General features: G+C 46.2%; 1 protein-coding gene across 1 annotated transcript in view; it reads right to left on the bottom strand.

The window, feature by feature from the left end:
• Nucleotides 1–23,142, bottom strand: part of LARP4B (La ribonucleoprotein 4B) — an 843,857-nt gene that overhangs the window by 660,979 nt on the left and 159,736 nt on the right. The gene's annotated exons all lie outside the window — the stretch shown is intronic.

Genomic DNA, 23,142 nt, shown 5'->3' with positions numbered 1-23,142 from the left:
CGCCCACCAGACAAATATAGCTCATCTTAAAAGGACAGCCAGCGCATGGTACCGTCACTCAAGCACCGACTGGGAACAGTGTTACATTTTTTAGGTATTGGTTGATAGAGCAGTTGTCACCAGGACCTAATATTGTCGGTTATTTTCAATATACACAGAAAGGGCCGCCGCACAAAGGAGAATTATTATTTCACCTCACGCTATCAGCTGGTTGATACATCATTCAAACACACATGTAGGGTTCGCACTGCAATGCACGGGTAACTATTTCAATTTCAAATATACATCGAATATTCACACAAATTGTATTTCAAGCACATGCATGGATTACAGAAAGCAAACTTTTTTGTTTGTTTAATTTCTTCCTAGGACACCATCCACCTGTCCAGCTCCAGAAAGTCAGAGAGGGGTCTGCACTCTCAGAGACACTGGCAGACTGAGAATACAAACTACTGCCCCCTTCCATGACACCATACATTAGTCTCCAGGACACTGTTAAATACACATTCCATAGTCCACTAAAACGTGCTGTGCAAACTTATTTAATTTACTGTAAAGACAGTAGGTGGTGTAAGAAATGCATAAATGGAGGGAATACTAAATGTCCTATTTGGACTAAAGTGTACAGCTACATCACTCCTCTCTATAAGATGAAAATGCAGGACATTGTATTACCTGTGCACTTGGAAATTGCTGAATAAAATCTGTTTGCAAAAAAAGAAAATGTAGGACTCCAAGGAGAACTGTTGTGCTACAGCTTACATGCAGTTTGTAAAGGCACCACAGTGACACATGGCAAGTGTTAGTTTCTGTACAATTTAGAAAACAGTTTTATATATTAGCTCAGTCATTCCTAAAGTGTGCCTTGGATTCTCACGCAGCTATGAGCTTATTGGAAAAAAAAAATGTTGCATACTATTTATTCAGAATATTATTCCCTTCCACTGAGCTACAACCCAAAAGGTGTTTACTCTATGGGCCTAATTGAGTCGGTGTACTCCAGCACCTGGGTCGGAATTATGAGTTGGAAGGTATTTAATGCATCCAGTAATTATTGGATGCATTAAATACCTCAATCTTTGTTAGATTTCAGCAGGTCAAACCTGTCAAAATTTAATAGTGGAAAATAATAGGGTATTTACCTTATCATGCGGATTTTGGTACGTTAGAACACCAAAACCCATATTTTATTTCCGACAAACACTGAATAGGTGCTACTTATCGCACCAGATAAGGAATATGCTACTTACCAGTATGCATCTGTACTTGGCATGTAGAGCTGCAGATCTACACACTATGCATAGATCGCCATCTGGTGTTGGGCCCGGATGTTTGCACTTGTTTTTGTCTTGGACAGTCTTTGGAAGTCACGAGGTAGGTGACTCCTCCCTTGGATCATAGTGAGCATGGGCATCGGCTCCATCCTCAGATTGTTTTTCGCCAGCAGGGAAATGATGGAGTTTTGTAAGAAACAGGAAAGATACCCATGTATGCTGTATCTAAATAAGATAATACTGGAACAGATAAAGGTAGCCGGGGAGGCGGGTGGGCGTGTGTAGATCTGCAGCTCTACATGTCAAGAACAGATGCATACTGGTAAGTAGCATATTCCTTTCGAGGCATATGAGCTGCAGATTACACACTATGCAAAGATTGTATAGCAGTATCCCTTCCTAGCGGCGACCACCAGTATCTGTTGCAGTAGTTTGAAATAGTATTTTGAGTACAGGTTGGCCCACACTAGCCTGTTTAGTTTGCACATCCACACAATAGTGTTTTGTGAATGTGTGCGGTGTAGACCATGTAGCTGCTCTGCAGATATCGTCGAAGGGAATGTTCCCTAAAAATGCCATGGAAGCCCCCATCTTTAGTGTAGAGTGGGCTTTAGGAGGAACAGAAAATGTATGTTTTGCTTTGTGGTAGCAAATTTGTATGCATTTGACAATCCACCTAGCTATCCCAGATTTTGATATGGGGTTGCCTTTGTGTGGTGGTGAGAAAGACACGAATAGTTGTTTGGTGTTACGAAAAGGTTGTGTTCTCTTTATGTAGTACAGCAGTGCTCTTTTGACATCTAAGGTGTGAAGAGCTCTTTCTGCGACTGTTTGTGGCTGCGAGAAGAATACAGGCAGCTCTACAGATTGATTGAGGTGGAAGGGAGAAATGACTTTAGGGAGGAATTTAGGATTAGTTCGGAGAACAACCTTATTAGGATGCATCTGCAGAAAGGGTTCCTGAATGGTTAGTGCTTGTAGTTCGGTAACTCTTCGTAGAGAAGTAATGGCTACTAGGAAAGCAGTTTTCCATGTTAAGAATCTTAGCTCACATTAATATAGAGGTTCAAATGGAGGCCCCAATAGTCTTGTGAGAACGATGTTTAAATTCCACACAGGTGAAGGTGGTACTCTGGGGGGGGATTATTCTTTTGAGTCCCCCCCATAAAGGCCTTTATGGCAGGTACTCTGAAAAGCGAAAGATGTTGTCTATTTTGTGGATATGCTGCTTTGGCAGCAAGATGCAGTCTAATAGATGTGTAGGCTAAGTAGCATCTTTGGAGGTGTAAGTAGCCTATGATGTGTTGGATAGACCCATCTAGGGGATCGGTGTTGTTATGACAGTATATTACAAATAGTTTCCACTTGGCTGCATAGCATGCTCTAGTGGTAGGTCGTCTAGCTTCTTTAATGACGTTCATACAGTCAGGAGGAAGGTTAAGGTAACCAAATTCTAGGACTTCATGAGCCAGATCGCTAGGTTGAGCTGAGCTGGGTCTGGGTGTTGGATCTTTCCATGGTTCTGGGAGAAGAGGCGTGGAGAGGTGTAATTTTTGGTGCAGAAGTACTGAGTTCCAGCAATGTGGTGTACCATGGTTGTCTGGCCCAAGTTCGAGCAACTAGGATGAGCGTTAAGGAGTGTTGCTGTAGTTTGCGCACCACTAAGCAATAGGGGCCTCGTATCCTTACTTCCTGATTCGCACAGCCTGTTCGTCCTACACTGCCTAAAACGCTGCTTATTCCTTTCTTACTTTGCGCTATTTGCACAAGTGGAACTGAATTTTATGCCATAGACTGTACCATTATTTTAATCTGTTCCTCCCCATAGCACGCCTTCTGTATTTTAAAAAAGTATTACGTAGATCTTGAACATCGCGCTGTTTTGCACTACCTGACAATTTAAATGAAACACGGTTTTACCTTTCTGCTTGCTGCTAAGTTGTATGAGAATACACACTTGTTAGTCCTGTTTCTCTGCTGATTGTTTCCGACGCTCGACCCAGGCGGACCCAGCAGTTACGCGGGTCCGCACTGCACCTGGGTTGACGCGTCAGCTGATGGGCGTGCTTGATGCTCACAAAAGGGGCGCTGGGACGTCCGCGAAGCGGGCGCGCCAAAGGCAAGCCCGTCTGCGCGCGTCAGCGCCCGAAGCGCGCCCAGCGCCAGGACCCTTGCCCACCAGGTACTTCATTACCGTAGAGCAGATCTGATGGCTCTAGATATTGCCCTATGCAAGCCTCATGATAGGGTTTATCATATGAAGACACAGAGAATCGGGCCTGTACTAAATACTGCTATCAGTTTAGATGTGACCGAGAGGAGGGGGGTCCAGACAACCTTCTGGATGCGATATACACGGCCGATGCAGAGAGCACCTGTAGACATAACCCACAAACAGAGACCGGAGCCAATGAGCCCCAAACCTTAAGTTGTATTCTTTTAAATGTTCGCTCTCTACATAAGAATAGGTATCTAATCAGTGACTTGCTGGAAAGCTGCTCCCCTGATATCATTTTTCTAACCGAGACCTGGACCGACAGTAAATCCAGCCCAGACTGGAATACCGCCTTACCTAGCGGCTATGTGGTATCCTCACAAGATAGAACAGGCAAGAGGGGCGGGGGGATAGCGGTGGTGCATCGTACACATTTAAAGCTACGTGTGGAAACACACCTTGATCTTCCAGCAGAGGCACTTTATTTTACAATATACTTAGGAAACGTTTTCAAGTTTCAAGGCATACTAATTTATAGACCACCGGGGCCTAAGTCCACTTTCCCCTCAAGGCTCATGAGCCATCTTTAATCCCGAATGGATCCCCATCCTTTCATTCTCCTGGGTGATTTTAACTACCACCTGGAACTTAATCAACCGGAGGTAGCCCTACTACTGGAAAATCTGGCAGCTTTGGGCTTCAACCAAGTAGTCAAGGGTCCGACTCATAATGGGCCACACCTTAGATGGTATTTTCATGAATAATATAGATCTGGAGATTGTTAACATCACAGCTCTCCCTTGGTCTGATCACAGTGTAGTTTATTTTAATATTAGGGCGGGAATATCAGTAACGCCCTCTCGCTCTAAACCGCTGAAGGTAATAACTAGACTCTGGTCACAGACGAATGCGGACAATCTAATTACTGCACTGGGTCACTCACGCCCCCTTCATAGTAGGGACAACTCTGAGGCGGCACTGTTGTTTAACAAATGGCTGGCGGCCGCGGTCAACGAAGTAGTACCTGAGGAGCTGCTTGGCACGAGGAGGACTAAGCCATCTGCTCCCTGGTACAATAGGGAGCTTAAGGTTTTGAAGAGTACTTGCAGGAGGGCTGAGCGCCTTTGGAGGGTGGATTATAGGGTTGATGGCAAGGCCAGGTACAATTATGCCCTGTCAGCATACAGAGATGCAATAATATCAGCTAAAAGTGCTTTCTATGAGACCAAGATCAAGTACGCAGGGAACTCAGCCAAGGAGCTTTTTAAGACAATGACGGTCCTTTCTAAGCCTCCTCTGGACAACACTTATCGGCCAGACCTTGAAACATGTCAGAAACTTGCCCTGTTCTTTCAGGATAAGGTGCAGATAATTTATAAGGATCTTCTGAATTTACGCCCTAGTTTAGACAGTCAGAGGCAGTTACTGACAACCACTTTGGAGAGCCATCCTGGCCTTAGCACTTTCCCGCTCACCACAAGAGAGGAAATTCATAGACTGATTACTCGAAATCAGGTTCACCCAAAGATCCCTGCCCCCCGGTTGTTATGCATCTTGCTGCAGACCTGATTGCTGGATAACTATGCCCTCTAATTAACCATGTAATTGAGTCCGGTAGTTACCCTTTAAGTTGGAAGAGTGCAACCATCAGACCTTTATTTAAAAAAACCTCATTAGACCCTCTCATACTAAATAACTACCGCCCAATCGCCGCTCTGCCTTTTGCAGCCAAAATCATGGAGAGGGAGCTAAACAGATCCCTGACAGAATACCTAAGTGCACATAATTTACTGGACTCAACTCAACACGGTTTTCGTGCACAACACTCCACGGAGTCAGCACTTCTTGTGGCAGCAGAGGAAGTTTGTAACATTGTGGACAAGGGAGGCAAGGCAATCCTAGTGATGCTAGATTTGTCGGCAGCCTTCGACACCGTAAACCATGCGGTGTTGATTCAAAGGCTTCAGGAAATCGGCATTCGGGGGGACTGCACTGTCCCTTCTCTCTTCTTTTCTGGAAGGGAGGGAGCAGAGCCTACTATGGGACGGGTTACAGTCGGACAGCTTCCATCTGCCGTGTGGTGTTCCGCAGGGCTCAGCATTGTCACCTACGCTGTTCAACATTTATGTGACTCCCCTGGCGAAACTCATCAGGAAGCATGGCTTCTCGATACTCTCTTACGCCGCTGACTCCCAGCTCATAATTTCCGCGGTCAAACAATCTACTGACATGGCTCTTAAATTCCATAGCTGCCTGTCCCAAATTAGGAGTTGGATGCAGGAGAGCTTCCTGAAGATTAACACCGAGAAAACCGAGATAATTGAGTTTGGTCATGGCAGTCCCCTGTGGAACAGATTCTGGTGGCCGGTAGGGGCTGGAGAGTGTCCCTGCCCCGTGCTCAAAGTAAGAAATCTGGGCGTGTTGTTCGACAATCAGCTACATTTTTCAGCTCATGTCAACAGCCTTGCAATATCTTGCTCCCTTCTAATAAGGACGTTGCGTAAGATTTTTCCTTATATCAACGCAGAAATGCGTAAAGTTGTGGTAGTAGCTCTGGTGCTATCCAGACTAGACTACTGCAACACTCTACTGCTAGGGATAAACAAGACGCAGTTAGGGAGGTTGCAGACTCTCCAAAATGCCGCGGCGAGGCTATTACTGGACGTCCCGAGAGATCAATCGATCTCAGGGGGAATTACTGCATTACATTGGCTCCCTGTCCAACAGCGCATAGACTTTAAGGCTATCTGCCTAGTACATAAGGCTGTTTTTGGAGGTGGTGCCAAGGATGTTCAGAAGTTATTCATCCCCTATACCGCTCGCCGTGTGCTAAGATCTAGCACTCAGTCTCCTCCAGATTAATCGGATCAGGAAAGTTAGATGGGGCGGCAGAGCTTTTTCGGTTCGTGCCGCTGGCCTTTGGAACAGGCTTCCCCATTCCTTAAAATCTATACGAAACCATCAGGCTTTCAGAAAAATGTTAAAGACACGGCTCTTTCATGAGGATCGCAGGTGAGGATTTCGCTCCCCTTTGTGTTGCACCAGCGCCAAGACGCTTCGGCATTCGCTGCACTATATAAATCCGTTTCCTATCCTATTCTTCCTACTAGTGGAATGAGTGGGAGAGGCGGAAAAGTGTACGCAAATCTGCCTGACCAGTTCATCCATATCGCATTGCCTTTGGACAATGGGTGAGGATATCTGGCGGCGAAGCTTGGGCATTTGGTGTTTTCTTGGGTGGCGAAGAGGTCTAGCTGTGGTTGCCCCTATGTTTGAAAAAACGGTTGAAGAACTTGCAGATTAAGTTTCCACTCGTGGATCTGTTGTGTTTGACGGCTCAGCAAATCGGCTATGGTGTTTTGGACTCCTGGGACATGTTGGGCTAGGAGAAAAATTTTCTGAGGTATAGCCCACCTCCATATGTTCTGTGCCAGCTGCAGAGAGTGTGTCCCACCTTGGTTTTGTATATAATACATGGCTGTCATGTTTTCTGTGTGGACTATGACAGCCTTGCCTGATGTGTGTTTTGAAATGCTTTTAAGGCTAGGAATATGGCTAGTAACTCCAGGTGGTTGATGTGGAGTAACTTTTGTTGAGGTGTCCACCTACCCTGCATGGTGTGATGTAGTAGGTGAGCTCCCCAGCCGGAGAGCGATGCGTCCGCCGTCATAACTATTTGAGGAACCGGCTCTAGGAAAGGTCGCCCTTTGGAAATGTTCTTAGTGTTCGACCACTGCAGAGAGCGATGGGTACGACAGTCTACCAACACCAGATCTGTTAGCTGACCTTGAACATTGTTCCATTGGCGTGCTAAGCACTCTTGGAGAGGACGCATCTGGAGTCTTGCATGAGGCACTATGAATATGCAAGAGGCCATCATCCCTATGAGTTGCATAAACACTCGAGCTGGAAGAGAGTGTTGTGGTTGGAATTTGGTGAGAAGAGCCTGTATGCTTGCTATCCTGGCAGGACTGGGATAGGCTAGCGCCTTTGAGGTGTCTATTGTGGCACCGAGGTATTGTTGCGTGTGGGACAGTTGCAGCTGAGACTTGGCGTGGTTTACTGTGAACCCCAGGTCGTGAAGTTGTTGAATAGTGGCGTGAGTGTGTTGTACACACTGATTGTATGAGCTGGCTTTTATGAGCCAGTCGTCTAGATATGGGAAGACATGGATGTGCTGTCTTCTCAGGTGTGCTGCCACCACCGCTAGGCACTTGGTAAACACTCTTGGTGCTGTGGTGACTCCGAATTGGAGTACTTTGAATTGATAGTGCTGACCGTCCACTGCGAATCTGAGATATTTTCTGTGAGCGTTGTGAATGGGAATGTGGAGATAGGCATCCTCGAGGTCTAGGGTAGCAAGGAAGTCGCCCTGTGAAAGCAGAGGAAGGACCTGCTGAAGTGTGACCATGTGGAAATGGTCTGAGTGTATGTATAGGTTTAGGGGTCTTAGGTCTAGAATAGGCCTTAGAGAGCCGTCCTTTTTTGGTATGAGAAAATAGAGGGAGTAAACTCCTTTGTTTTGTTGGTGTAGGGGAACTGGTTCTATTGAACTTTTTTGTAGGAGGGAGATTACCTCCTGCTTTAGCAGTAACAGATGTTCTTGTGACATTGGACGCTGTTTGGGTGGTATGTTTGGGGGGGTGGATGTTAGTTTGAGACAGTAGCCTGATTGAATTATCTGTTGCACCCACCTGTCTGAAGTGATGTTTGCCCAGGCAGGGAGGAATTGGTGGAGTCTTCCCCCGATTGGAGTGAAATGGTCTAGGGGAAGTGGAGGGAAGTCATGGGGTGGGGGTGGAGGCCAAGCGGGGGGAGTGGTTTGTCTCTGCCTTTGTTGTTGTTCCCCCTGTAACCGCCTCTTTGGTAACCTCTAGTAAAGGTGGATTGGGTGGGAGCTTTGTAAGAAGTGGCGGGGCTATCAGAGGAGTAGCCTCTGTGGGTGCCTCTGAAGGATGAGCGACGAAGGGAACGTTTGGAAGCTTGTGACTGCAAGGCTCCCATAAATTTGGCTGTGTCTATATCTTTTTTCATTTTTTCAAGTGATACGTCCACATTAGGGACAAATAGGTGTTGCTCATCGAATGGCTGATTGAGTATGGAACTCCGGACTTCAGGTTTAAAACCGGAGATGCGTAACCAGGCATGCCTACGCAGAAGGACACTGGTGTTTATTGCCCTTGAGGCGGTATCTGCGACATCTAAGGCACAACGGATGGAGGTGTTGGTTTTACCTTCCTGTATGAGTTCATTGGCCCTGTTTTTATACCTGTCTGGGAGGTGTTGCGTTATGGTCTCAAGCTCATCATAATGTGCCCTGTCATACCTAGCTAACAGCGCTTGGGTATTGGCAATGCGCCATATGTTTGCTGCCTGTGACACTGTGCGTTTGCCAGAGGCGTCCAGGAGTTAAAATAACTTATCTGGTGGTGGTGCGTCACCTGATGTTTGGGAATTGGCTCTCTTCCTCGCATTGGAGACTACGAGGGAGTCTAGATGTGCGGGCGGCCTTTGATGTACGCTGGATCAGTAGGGGCAGCCTTCTATTTTTTCTCTATTCTCGGGTTGATGACTTGAGCCCTAACCGGGTCTTTAAAGACCTCTGAGTGCATGCTTAATGAAACCTTTAAGCATGGGCAAAATTGAGGTGGACCTTTGTGTGGTGTCAAAAGTGTCCATGAGAAAATCTTCCTCCACGGGGTCTGTATGAAGGGCCACCCCATGATACTGAGCAGCTATTTGAAGGAGCTGGTTGAAGCAGCTATTGTCCTCTGGAGGGAAAGGCCTGGAGGGATACAGATCATTACTTAATAAAGTTTAACATCAGGAAAGTGTTAAATAAAGCAGGGCCTACGGGTAAATCTCTCTCCCGGAGTAGTTTTAGACCTTTTCATCTGATGTCACCTGAGGCAATACAGAGTGCCTTACGTTTGTGTCCACCCCTGCTGAGTGGTCAGCCCTAACGGGATGTATTAACCCTGGAAAGATGGTTAAATCAGCAGGCACAGATTCTGCCCCCCCCGATGAAGGTAGAAAAACTCACTAGAGTTTCAGCTCCATGGTTTACTACTACCTTAAAAAACAGTAAAAGCGCCTAAAAACACCTAGAACGGATATGGCGTAGACATTATAGTCCCTCAGATAAAGCCACTTCTAGCCAAGCCCTAAAGGATTACTATAAGAAAGTGCGAAAGGAGAAAAGATCGTTCCGGACGACAAAAATAGAACAGGCGGCCAATAAGAGTAGGGAACTCTTCACGATTGTGAAAGGTTTCTCTTCTCCTTCCTCCATCAGATGCCCGTTCACTCCTCCTAGTGAATGGACTAAGCGGATGGCTAGTTTTTTCCATGGTAAAATTCTGGACATTCAAAATTCTTTTAAGACTAAACCTAGTGAAGAAAAGGCACCCGACTACAGGCGAGAAGTATGTCTTTTGCAATTCCCTATTATTAGCCCAAATCAGTCCCTTTCCCTCATAAAAAGTCTTAAATCTGACTCGCCCTCAGATCCTTGGCCTGCCAAAAATCTATCAGCTATTGCAGAAGTGATTAACCCCACTGTGAATATTATTTTAAATTCTCTTCTGCAGGAGGACCTTATGCCTCAAGCCTGGAAATGTGCTAACATTTTACCCCTCTTAAAAAAACCTAAGGCCGATCCCGATGATGTTAGCAACTATAGACCGATTTCTCTGCTACCCTTCTTCTCCGAAGTGTTGGAGAAATTTGTAAATTAAGTTATTACTAACTTTTGAGGCGAATAACCCTTTTCACCCTAGCCAATCAGGCTTTAGAGCCAACTTCAGCACAGAAACTGTCCTGCTGGAGATGGCCGAGACTGTCAAAACTACACTGGATAGGGGCGGTAGCGCAGTTCTGGTGTTGCTTGATATCTCCGCAGCCTTCGATACCGTCCCTCACAAAATTTTATTGCAAAGGCTGGAGAGGGGCGGGTTTGAAGGCCTGGTTTTGAACTGGATGAGATCCTTTCTTAGTAATCGTTCCCAAATTGTGTGGACACCCCCTTTTTCAGGCGAAATTCCGGCTTTGAATGTGGGGGTTCCGCAGGGATCCATCCTTAGCCCTACTCTATTTAATTTGTACATTGCCCCCCTCGCCCTTCTCGCTGAAAAACATGGAGCCAAAATAGTGTCATATGCGGACGACACTCAGCTGTTGTTCACCAGTGAGAAGGGTTCGGAGTTTGATGGGGAATGTATAAAAAAAAAACTGCCTTGGTGAGATTTGTACATGGTTTAATGACAACCAGTTGAAATGTAACTCTGATAACTTGGAGATTATCTTCTTTGGCTCCCAAACTCATGAAGCTTGGCTTTCCTGGTGGCCACAGGATATGTCTCGCCCGCTTTCGGAAGTGACAATTGTTAAGAACCTGGGGGTCAAATTGGACTCTGCTCTCTATGAAGATGCAAGTCCAATCTGTCGCCAGCACCCGTTTTGGGATTTTGAAGATGTTGAAAAATTTTCTTCCACTTCTCCCAGTATCACATCGTAAAACAGTGGTTCAGGCCCTGGTGTTGTCTAGACTTGATTATGTTAACTCTATGTACTTGGGTCTTCCGGAGTATTTATTGAGTCGGCTACAAATCATCCAGAATGTGGCCGTCAGGGCTATTTTCTTTTTTTAACTAAGCCCAGGATGCATACCTCTCATCTGTTGTCTTCACTCCACTGGATCCCAGTGAAAAAAAGAATTTATTTTAAGGATTTGGTCCTGGTTTTTAAGGCCCTCCATGGGATAGGGGCCCCGTACTTACGGGAAAGACTTAAGCCTTACACGCCTCAAAGTTTTTTAAGATCCTCCTCCCAGTCCCTGACTTTAATCCCAAAATTCAGGCTTACGCGGGTTGGAGGAAGATCATTTCAGGTCATGGCTTCTCGTCTCTGGAATGGCCTCCCCATCTCACCACGTCCAAATTCTAATCTTTTGATTTTCAGATGAAACCTGAAGACGTGGCTTTTTCAGCTCTAGTTCTCCTCCTCTTTGTCTCTAGGTCGGCGACTTGGGGCATCTTTTCGTTTTGGTTGGTGGTCTGTGGTCTCCTGTAGCGCCGGGACACTCTTTGGAGTAGCCGTGCGCTGTACAAATCACGAATAAAATAACATGTCGTCTTGTGGGGTGTAAGGGACGTCTGGGACACTAATCATCCCAGGGGTCTGGGGAGCCAGTAGGGGTAGGGTTCCCTAGGGGGCTGATCGTCAGCACCTCCCCCTGCATCATCTGAGGTGTTATCATCATCATCTACTGGAGTAGGTGATGGTGTAGGAGAGCGGTGTGGTGGGGGGGGAGGAGGAGGAGGAAGAAGAGGAGAATGGATCCTTAATGGAGAGGTACCAAAGTCTCTTTTTCGGTGGTGGAGCCAGTGCAGGCGTATCTAGTGGTCTCTTCTTGATGCTAAGCATTAAGTCACCAGTCTTAGGATCCTACACAAGAGTTTTTTGGGTTGGCTTTTTCAGCGCCGACTCTGTAGCGGTTCTGGGTTTGGAACCGTGCAGTTTTGCAGTGTCTTTGTCCGATGGAAGCTGATGTTTTTTCGGTTCCGAGGTCTTCGGCTTCGAAGAATGGGAGTCTGGGTCCTTTGGTGGCCGTTCTTTGGTCGGCTCCGAGTGTGCTGTCGGTGTCGAGGAACCGAGTGCTTAGATGTTGAAGCAGCGGTCGGCGTTGATGAGGAAGAGGACGACATCTTTTTTGGTGCCTGTGTATGTTTCTCGGCACTGAGGGTAGGCTGACTCGAGCCCGAGTCACCTGAAGGCTTAGTAGGCTTCTTTACCGGGCCTGACGGCGGGGCATGGGAAGCAGTCTCTCGGTGTGCACCTGGGCCCGAAGATGAAGGTGGGTCCGAAGCCTTATTTGATAGTGTCGAGGGGGGGGTTGGGGTCTGGGTTGACGTCTGTACTCACGACCCTCTGAGCTGGAATGATGTTGACGGAGTCATCTGCTTCGGGGGCACTGATGAGGCCTTCTTCGACACGCCCTTGCTCTGACACATCGACACCTTCTTGGAAGATGTCGTCGGGGATCGAAGATGACGAGCGAGCCATTGTTCTTCTAGCTCGTCGGACCCCGGATCGTATTCTTGGAGCAGAAGGAGGCGCAGGCTGGACAGTCTCTGGCCTCGTGCTCCGGTGAGAGGCAGAGGTTGCACACCTCATGCAGTTCAGTGTGGGGAAACTTCAACCCACATCGAGGACACTTTTTGAATGGCGTCCTTTCCATGAGCCAGAAGATGAGGCCCAGGTAGGCCCAAAAGCCTTTGTTGACGACCGGAATCAAAGACTTCAAAGTTGTTAAGAGTCGCGTGGATTGGGAAAACGCGATCGAGACAATACCGTTGAGGAGGGAAGAGAAAGAGAAAACAGTTAACGGTTCCGAACTGGAGCGCGAGAAACACATCCGAGCCCGATGGCGGAAAAAAACAATCTGAGGATGGAGCAGATGCCCATGCGCACTATGATCCAAGGGAGGAGTCACCTATCTCGTGACTTCCACAGACTTTCCAAGACAAAAACAAGTGCAAACATCCGGGCCCAACACCAGATGGCGATCTATGCATAGTGTGTAATCTGCAGCTCATATGCCTCAAACATTACATACCCCAGGATATCGTTATTTATCAGGTGCGATAAAATGGCACCTATATTCATGATCAGGGTCTATGTAGTAAAGTGTATTTTGTTTTGCCTGGGAAAAAACTGGTTTAGAACTGGTTTGCCTCTTGGGTCTGCTCCAGAGAGCCAATCACATCCTTGGCAATGATCCTCCTCCTTGAAGACCATGGCTTTGTCTCTGGTAGCAGAAAAGCAGGGATGTTGAAAACAAATGACGTCTTAAGCAATGAATAGCAATATGGGAGGGAAACAGGACCAGCTGGCAGAACAATCAGTATTGTTCACGGCCCTTTTACATGGAAGTGCCAACTGGGGCTGTTAAGAATTGCAACAATTGAGTTCTAAAGCTACCCTAAACATTCTACCTCCATCCACCGCAGGAGAGAAAACCAGATCTAGCACTCCACAAAGTAGTGCCTAGAACAAGGGCCAGAACGCATGCAGTAGGAAAATTAATGGGACATTCTGGCTAAGCAACTCTGAAAAGATTTAAAGTAAAACAAGTATTGAAAAATAAGGAAGAAATTCTATGAGGAAGTAGTCTGGATTGGTAAGGTACAGAATTCTCCAGTCCTGGGATTTATGAAACCCAGTTTTTCCCATGCTCTTGCATCGCTCTTGCTCCTGTCTTTTCCTAGCTTTCCCCCTCATTTTCACTGCTTTCTCTTTGTTTTCCCCCCTGTTTTCGGAGTGCCTTCTCCTTGCTTTTCCCTTGTTTTCACTGTTTTCTCTTTGGCTGTTTCCCTGGTTTTTTAGGGCCTTCTCTTTCCGCAAGCAAGACCTGGCTGTTCAAATGAGCCTCCAGGACCTGCAAGCGAATGGATACCCTGTTCGGTGATTAGCAACACTTTACAAATCCTGATTGATTGACTTCACCACCACATCCTAACAGTCCTGGAAAGCAGCATCTGGAAGAAAAGAGGATTTTGTATGAGAGCCAGCGAAAGAAAACTGAACAACTCCAGATGCTCGCTGGTAATGGCAATGTTCTCAATGGATCAAATTCTTGGCCTCCCGTAGCTGCTACAGAACTCTCTGGCCTGATAAAACCCCAGCTGACTACTTGGGAATGAAAACTGTAAGGGCCCTCGTGTCTGGAAGTTTGAACTGACGACCCAATGGCTGTAGGAGAAACCATAAGTGACTTTACCAACATCAAGACATTTTTTGAATGCACATGATTGTAGCAGGAAGAAGGGACAATGAGGCCTGTTCCTCCTTGGAGATGTGACTGGAGACCAGCAGAAGAGCACATGAAGACTGGAACCATTGGAGGCTTATCAGTTTGCTGGCACATTGTAATATCATTCCAGTGCCTCTGGAGGTCACTTATGGGTAATGCACCTAGTGAAAGTGACCTTAAGATTTTAATTGCTCCTATTGGCATTTTTCTTTTAATAATTATGACTTAAAGGATCAAATTATCTACATCTACAGTTGCCTTTCAATTATTTTAACCACTGTATCTCTTCTTTTGTTAAATGAACATGGGGGCATCATCAGGACCGCTATCGTTGGATGCGTTGTTCAAGAAAGAGTGCAATGGGGGTGGTGATGAACAAGTAGACCGGAACCCAGGGCAGAGAGCCGAGCAGGGAGCACATGCCAAACAGCACACCATGAGAGCCCGCACCCCCGTCCCCCACTGAGGTCAAGGGAGCTGCCGCCTAATGGCCACAGGCAGGGACGTTTTAAGGATTTTGGGGGCCTGGGCCAAATGTATATTGGGGGCTGCTGTTCATAACAGCTTTGAATTTATGATCCAATTTCAGCTCTTTCATTCGCTCTATGGTCAAATTCTAAATGCGTTTACATCTGACATTCAGGGATAGTGATGTGTGTTTTCAGTATTGTAACACAGCAGCACCTCACTAATGTTACTGAAAATAACCTCTGTGACACCCTGCCATTTCTCATATGTGAGGTCCTGTTTTGATATAAAAGAAACTTTTTGATATGGATGTTGTATGTAACAAACACATTTTGTCTGTAAAATGTCTGTAATCGAACCTCACGCATTAAAAAATAAATGATAGAAAAATGCTATTTACAACATTCTGTTTAAAACTTATTCAAGGTCATCAGGGAAAGACTCTGCAGAACATAGCTGGCTCTCTCAGGGGGCCCCTGAAATGCTGGGGACCTGGGCCAGAGCCCACTGTGCCCTAAAACATGTCTGGCCACAGGGCACCCGAACTCTGCGGGCTGGAAGGAGTGGCGTTGTGGTTGAGCATGGGTGAGGGTTCTCCAGTAAGTGCATAGGAACTGGCGGCGAGCCCACATTGAGCAGAAGTGAGCGGTAGTAGGCTGGTGCAGCTTGTTTTTCATGGGGGAGCCTGCCTGTTAAACAGCTGTTCCCTGCCAGCCGCCCATCCATCCATCCATCCATCCATCCATCCATCCGAGCTGGTTACTCTGCCGGCTCCCGTCTGCCCGGTTCCTTTGACTTTACTTCCATGCAACCTTTCTCTCTCTCTTCCCTCCATCCCCTGTTTCTTTACCCCCACACTATACAGCTTTTTACTGCCCAGTAATCCCCTAGAGTACCCTCTACCAGAGGCGTATGCATGGTAACGCGTGGTAACACTTGGTTCAGTCTGCGTTGTAAAAGCAGTTTCCCCTCAACAACATACAACAAGACTAACACAAGGAAAAGCTACAACCCCCTGTAGATCAACTATCGTACAAACCAATCAAATCTCCCTTGGAGTCTCTAAGCACAACAGAAGTGAGCGTGAACACAGTTTGCAAATAAGTACATAAAAATCAGCCATGACAAATGAGCAACCATGTTCAGCAATACAGCCGGCAATAACATTTTAAAACCAATCAGAGAAAATAGGGTGCTGGGCCCGAATGGATTCCCCGGGTCAGTATTTAAGGCAGACATTGAGACGTGGACCATTATCCTCAGTCTGCATTATTACCAGTGCTTCCTATTGGCTCAACTCCCATGCTCCTGGAGAGGATCCATATAAGACCCAAATCACAAAAAAAGGACCAAACACCGATATATCGAACTATCGATTAATTGCCTTGGTAGCCGTAGAAACAAAAGCGTAAGCCAACATTTTACTGCAAGTGTTAGAGGCATGGCTCACAGAGGAAAACAATCCCCATTACCAAACCGGCTACAGGTTAAATTAATCGACTATAGACAACATGGTTACTCTATCTAATTTGGTTTCCCAAACTACGCAGACCGTCCCCCCTCTTCACTTGCTTCATAGACTACTCTGCTGTATTCGACAGTGTGGACAGGAATACTCTTTAGTTAAAACTTGCACAACGAAGCATCTCCTCTACTCTTTTGAAGCCAATCATATCCCTGTATTCTAATATATGGGTCTGTATTAAGCTTGAAAGTGGAAACAATGCTACAACAGAAATACAGACGGATCGTGGCCTGAAACAGGGACATATGCTAACACACATTCTGTTCAATCTATACACAGCAGACATGGGTCAAGCCATATCCATGGCTAAAACAGGACCACCACAGATTGAGACTCAGACTCCCTGCACTTCAATACATGGATGTTTTGATCGTTCTGGATCACACAAGAAACAGACTACAGAGATCATGTGATCAGCTTAACTTGTATAATATTTGTAACAAGCTCACCACTAATGTTGGGAAGACAAAAGGTCTTGATATTTGGTAACTACAAAAACAAATCTAAAAAGTTATGGAGACTAAGAACTGAAGATTAACAATTCACCAAAATATAATGATCTGGGAGTTTAGTCCTCAGAGAATCTCAAGTCCAACACATATCTACAGTTCCTCACAAAAAGACAGCCAGTAGTCATACTCTAGAAACTAAACAAACATCTACATAGTGCTTCAGCTAAAGTAATAGATCAATTAAAACCATATCCTACCGCTTCCTACGACCACCAAGTTTACCCCGGGAAACTGGTGACCGTTCTAGACAAAAGTACAGCATACTGCCTAGCGGTGAATCATCAACCTTCCAACCTAAATACACAAGGGTGTCACTGTTACGCCTAGAGCTCAGCCTTATCCGACAAGATCTGCAGTGCAAGGCATCACACATTAAATATTACCACTCACTTCTTACTGCAAACTAAGGAACTTTAAAGCGAGCCCTAATGCAAAGTAATCCTTGGGTATCTTACCATACAAAAGTAGCTAACAATCTAGTAATTAGTTTAGCGTAATTATCTGCACCAACCGTCACATCTCTGTTGATGAAGTCTATGCTGAAAATACAAGTAATGGATATTTTTCATAAAGCCGACAGAGAAAATAGAGGATGCCCCTTACGCAAATTTAAATTCAAAATCGTCCGAAAAAGAAATGATTCAGACATAACTCAAACAGTAACTAAGTAGAATGACCAGACGCTCACTATTATGTGCCAGATTAAGGACCCTCCTGATTAAAAAAAACAGGACAGATTGGGCAAACCACAACAATTGGCAATGTTGCAAGTTTTGAGATTATAAGTGAGAAGCAAGATTTCAACTAATAAGCTGCTGTTCAGCATTTTTACAAGCATGCCGCACTTAATGGAGGCCAATGTTTTTAACCCAGGGGATCCACAAGTAAAGAAGCTTGGGCCTATTGTCTAAGTCATGGGTACTCTCAAACATTTTCACGGGGTCCATTAAGAACAGTCCGGATCGTGCTTAGGCATAGTGAGATGGGGATAGAAAAGAAACCTGCTCCTTTTCAAAAATTCTTTTTGCACATTTTGCAGAAGCCTATCTTGTCCGGTTTGTATTTTATACATTTTTAAGTTCTATAGTCTGTTATACTGTGTGTAAAACAAATTACTTCTATATTCACAGTGCATACTATCATAGGATGGGACCTAATAGTACTAAAAACACACCTTTGCTTTTCCCCAGTGAACCAAGCAGGATTAAAGTGCAATACCAGATATTAATTTAACTTGCATTGATGTTTCATTTAAGGTGTGTGCGTTACGATTTGCATGCAGTTACCTGTAGGTTAAAGACCAGGAAAAAGTTAACAGAATAGTTTGTTCTTTTTAGCTACCCACTGGCCATCTCCTCACTAACCCGGCACTGTTCTACTCCTTTTCGTAGTTCCCATACTTTTTTATGCACTTCAAATCTGTTAAGCTATGCCATCACCTATGAACAAGTTTGCCTTGCTGATAGTACAAGCTGAACTAGATGTAGAAATAAAGACCATATCGTGAAGATCACATAAAATAGTCCCTTGATTTTTTGGGGGGTTTTAGGATTATGGGCTTTGTTTCTACATTCATTTAGAAGGAAAGAAGGAAAGACAGACAGACAGACACACACACAGATACAGACACACACACACACACACTCTCCCCCCCCTTCCCCCTCCCCCCAGTTAGCAGCTGAATTAAAAGTGAAATATGGTGGATCAATATGTTGAATACCATGACTCCATCCGGTCTCAAAGACAAAATGGAGACGACATGCTTTTTATAATACCATGTTTGATGCTGTTCATACACTCTGTTTTGAGCATTACATACATCCAGCTAGGTTTCCATTGCTGTGATGCTGCTGTTTTTTCCATCAATCTTTATTGGACTTCGATTATACACATTAAGATTTCCTTCTTGTTTCTACTATGTATTAACGCAAATTCATGGCAAGAATATCACATAAGTACTCTTCACTCATTTTTATTCTTATTTTGTTTTTCTCTTTAGTCCTTTCTTCATGTCCCTTTTTCATGTACTTTGCAAAATAGATGCAGTTTGTGTCCTAGTTCAATTTATTGCATTTTTGTGAGCAGAAGGTCGAGCTCTTTGTTATTTCAGCAATAGGATTTAACACCCTTTATTGAGATTACACACGTACATTGTGTTTGGCCATTGCCAGTTAGGGCATTGACGTATAGATTGTTCACCATCCAAACACTCCTGTTCATGTCGCATCTTTAATAGGTTTTTGGCAACATTCATTTATCCAGCAGTGGTGTCTATTGTGGGGTCTGCATTCTATAATGTTAGTTTACTCGTAATAACACCATTGAAACATGGCGCATGACGCAGGCACCCATCCCTAGTCCTCTTTCAATGTCCATTACACATTTCAAAATCTTTCGGCACATGAGTTCCTGTTTGTTTGAAGATCTTCCACGGTGTGAGTCGGTTGCGGGATATCGTTGAGGTTGAAGACAAGAAGGCTGGCATTAATTTGTATGTAGGGCATGTTAGAGTTGATATACACAAACCCTATGTGCCGTTTTACAGTTTACTCTGGTACGGAGAATACTTTCATTCGGAGAGAACATGGTGTATGCCATTGTTCAAGCCATGCTGAGACAGAGGTAATTTTAAGACCCTTGGGAGCATCTGCGCTTTATGAATGTCAGCTTCATGGATTGATTAGTGCCTTTACTGTTTGTCAACCACAGGGTGAGGTACTGTTATCGTGTCATTGCTCCTCCAAGACAGGAGGTTGATCCCCCTGCCAGGAGGTGTGAACTCTCCCAGGAGTCAGAAACAATGGCCTGGATGGGAAGGAGTCACACCTCCCTCCCTGACAGGATAGCTAGTGAAGTCGCACATCAAGGCGGTGAGCTTCAAAGGCTGCACTGCCTGTGATTTCCAACCAGGCTGCCTCCCAAAGGAGGAAACCGTTCTCCCCCTAACCCAGGGACAATAGCACCAGGGCTGAAAGGAAAATTAGGTATTCAGGAAGTATACATCCCCTGAAGGCTAGCCACACCTCTAGAGTGGGTTACCTAGTCTATACAGCTAAAGAAGACTTCTGCTATTTTAAAAAGTGGTAGAATAGAGGGTTCTGGGTAGAAAAAGTGACATACAACCTCGGACGTGGTCACCTCAGGGGTGGATTGGATGCTGGGACTAGTAGCCCATTTGCACCCACAGCCCTAATACCCCTAAATGTAGGATTTAAGGGCTACCCCCGACACCAGAACCTCAGTTCTAATCTGACTTGCAACAAAGGACACAAGAAGAGACCAGAATCTGCGGCAACAGGCGCTGCACAACTGTGACTCATCCTGGACCAAAGCTCAGTTAACCCCAGAGACAGGGAACCCTTTGAGAGCCAAAGACATCACCAGACTCTTCTGGACTAGTGGCACTAGTCTCCTGCACACAACAGGTAAAAACAACGTACTGAAACCAAAGAATCGCTGGCCAACAGGGTACTCTGAGGGAATCACCCAGAAGTAGATGATCCAGTGCATTGTGGGAAATGTTGTCCTGACCTCCACAAACTTTCAGGCAGCTACATTGTTCCCCAGGACCTATGGACATCGAATTAACTTTCTGCACTGCTAACCGCTGCTAAGGCTTGTTGGTCGCCAGTCCGGTAACCACACCCTTTACTGGACTCTGAAAAACCTTCATCAGATATCAGCAGTGGCTTTGTTGTTGACGTTTTACACCTTCCTCCCCACCAGCATAGTGGTAAAACCAGCTCTCCTGCGGCTCCCGCTTCAGCAACAAGGACAGCCAGGACAACTCTGCACCCAGACTTCACGTGCCAGGTAAAAAGGATTTGACTGTCGTGGCTTGGTCCTGGGACCTGCATCACCTCTACTATCCTTGGGTTCCACGCAACTCGACCTGCAAGTGACGAAATGTCACTAGTGCTTTTACTCCCTGATTGCAATAACATTTTTCAGTACTGTTTTGCACTGATTTAATATTGCTTCTAAAATTCTTAACTCCGGTTATGCTTGATTTATTCTGTTTTGGTGTTTAAAATTATATAAAATCTGCTTCATCTATGCAAATTGGTTTCAGAGTCGTGTCAATTACTTATCATCCATACTGGTACTCTAAAATGATTAACACACGTTCCTCTAGTAAAGCCTGACAGCTCTTGGTCACTCTACCAGGACTGAGTTAAGGATTTATTATTGTGACTCCAAGGACCATATTTTGGGTATTGTGAGACTATTGCATGGTTAAGCCTAACTAGCATCACCACATAATACTCCACCTTCATACCGGTATCAACACAAAAAACAATGAGTATTTACATTTGAGTCTCTAAGTGAAGCTAATCTCCTAGATGGCAGACATTTAGATATGAATATCACTTGATCTAAAAAGTGGCCCACATTTGCAAATCAGGCCAGTTTTGAGCTTGCAAAATACCCAAATCGCTAGTCTCTACAAGGAATGGGAGACTGCAAGCTTTTGTGTTTGCTACCGGCAAAGTTTGTGGTAATACCAGGGAAATAAAGTGTAAAATCTGGCTCACCAGGCCACAAATTGCAACAAAAAAAACAAACAGACGACACACTAATCTGTCAAACCAGTACATAGACACTGCCTTATAGGCAATTACTCTTGTAGCCTGCGCTCCTACCAACTATGAGCTACGATGATCATATACAGTACCATGTGCACCAATAATTTCAATTATATGCATTTTTCAAGTCAAAAGGAAGTAAAAAAAACGAGGCATAAATTCGACAAAACACCAAACTAGGCCAAACTGCAGTAGTAACCAAATTAATCGGAAACAAGAATTGGCAAAGTCAATGGGTCTCGTCTATGCAAGAGCTATTGGCTTTGCTAATATGTTTTAGCCATGTTGTACACAAGCGTGGCTACTCTTCAGCATAGTTAAAAGTTAGCGGCATAGTGTCGTGGCATAGAGTGTCGTGTAGTGGGGTGTATAGTTGAATGTCATGGTGTAGAGTGTTGTGAAGAGACCCACAGTGGCATGGAGGGGGAAGAGTAGAATGGAAGAGTGTAGAGGAAAGGGGCGTAGAGTGAAGTGGTGTAGAGTGAAGTGGCGTAGAGTGGAGTGGCGTAGAGTGGAGTATCAGCAAATGGGGTGTCGTGGAGTGGCGTAGATCACAGCAGAGTGTTATAAAATGTCGTGGAGTAGCGCAGAGTAGAAGATCAGTGTTGTAGATTGGAGTGGTATACAATGGAGTGGATGAAAGTGGTGTGGCTCCTACTGCCATAAAGACCAGCACCACCCTCCTAGTCCAGAGTACCCTCCTTATTAGCCTCTCTCCTCTCGGGGGCTCACGCAAGCAGTCACCAGCCAGGTTTGGGGATTAATGGGAGGCACCTCCCCACTATTACGTCCCCATCAACTGTTTCTGGGAGGGAGGGGAGTGGGGGGGGAACCACCGCAGCGAAACAGCCTTGAAGGCCCCAGCAGCTCAGCACCTACCTGACCGATGTTCCGGACGTCTAGGGCCAGGATATAGAGCTCCTCCCACTGAAGCCCAGCACCCTCCAATTCCACTAGAGATCTCAGCGCACCTCTCTATCACCGTCCAACACTGCTCCGATGGGCTTCTCCGGGCAACAGGGGGGCCCGGCCCATAGTCACGCCTAACAGCCAGGAACAGACCAAGACCAGCCCAGTCCAAGCAGTCAAATGCTGGCAGCCCGAGGAGGCCCCTCCATTCCCTCGCAAACCTCATGTTCGGCGCACAAGATCTTCTGCGCTCCGATCCGGGACCTGCACCTGGGCCCACATCAGCCCCCACCAGCAGCCGTCAGATCGCGGCTCCCTCCTCCGGCACATGTTAGTCGTTAGACGGCGCGCAGGTGAGTCCGACCGCAGCCCAGCAGTCACTCCACCACTCCGGGGCCGGAGCCGCCGGCTCGCGAGGTCGCCCAGTCGAGCCCGCGGGGCCAGATGGCACGCCGGCAGGCGTCTACGGCGGAGCCAGGCCCCTCACGGCTGAGAGGAAGGAGTCGCGTCAGTTTTAGGGACCGGCGGGTATGGAGACGGACGCGGAGGTGGGACCACCCTGACCCTCGACCGAGTCGCGAGTCCGGCGAGGGGAGTCCGAAGAGCGGTGTCGCCTCTTGGACTTCTTCGAGCGCTTCGACTTACCCGAAGACTTCAAGCCCGACGAGCGATGATTGTGACTGCGACTCCGCGACCAGTCCTTGGACCTCCTCCTGGACCGGGAACGGCACGGAGCCGAGTGCCGAAGCTCGAGAAGCTTATGGGACCGCTCCCGCCTAGCCTTCGAGGTCAAGGCCTGACAGTCGAGGCATGACTCCGCATCGTGGTCGGGCTCCAGGC

This window comes from Triturus cristatus, chromosome 10 (genome assembly GCF_964204655.1).
Source record: "Triturus cristatus chromosome 10, aTriCri1.1, whole genome shotgun sequence".
NCBI classification, from domain to species: domain Eukaryota; kingdom Metazoa; phylum Chordata; class Amphibia; order Caudata; family Salamandridae; genus Triturus; species Triturus cristatus.
The sequence above is the reverse complement of the archived record's forward strand: the minus strand, read 5'-3'. Positions and strand labels throughout refer to the sequence as shown.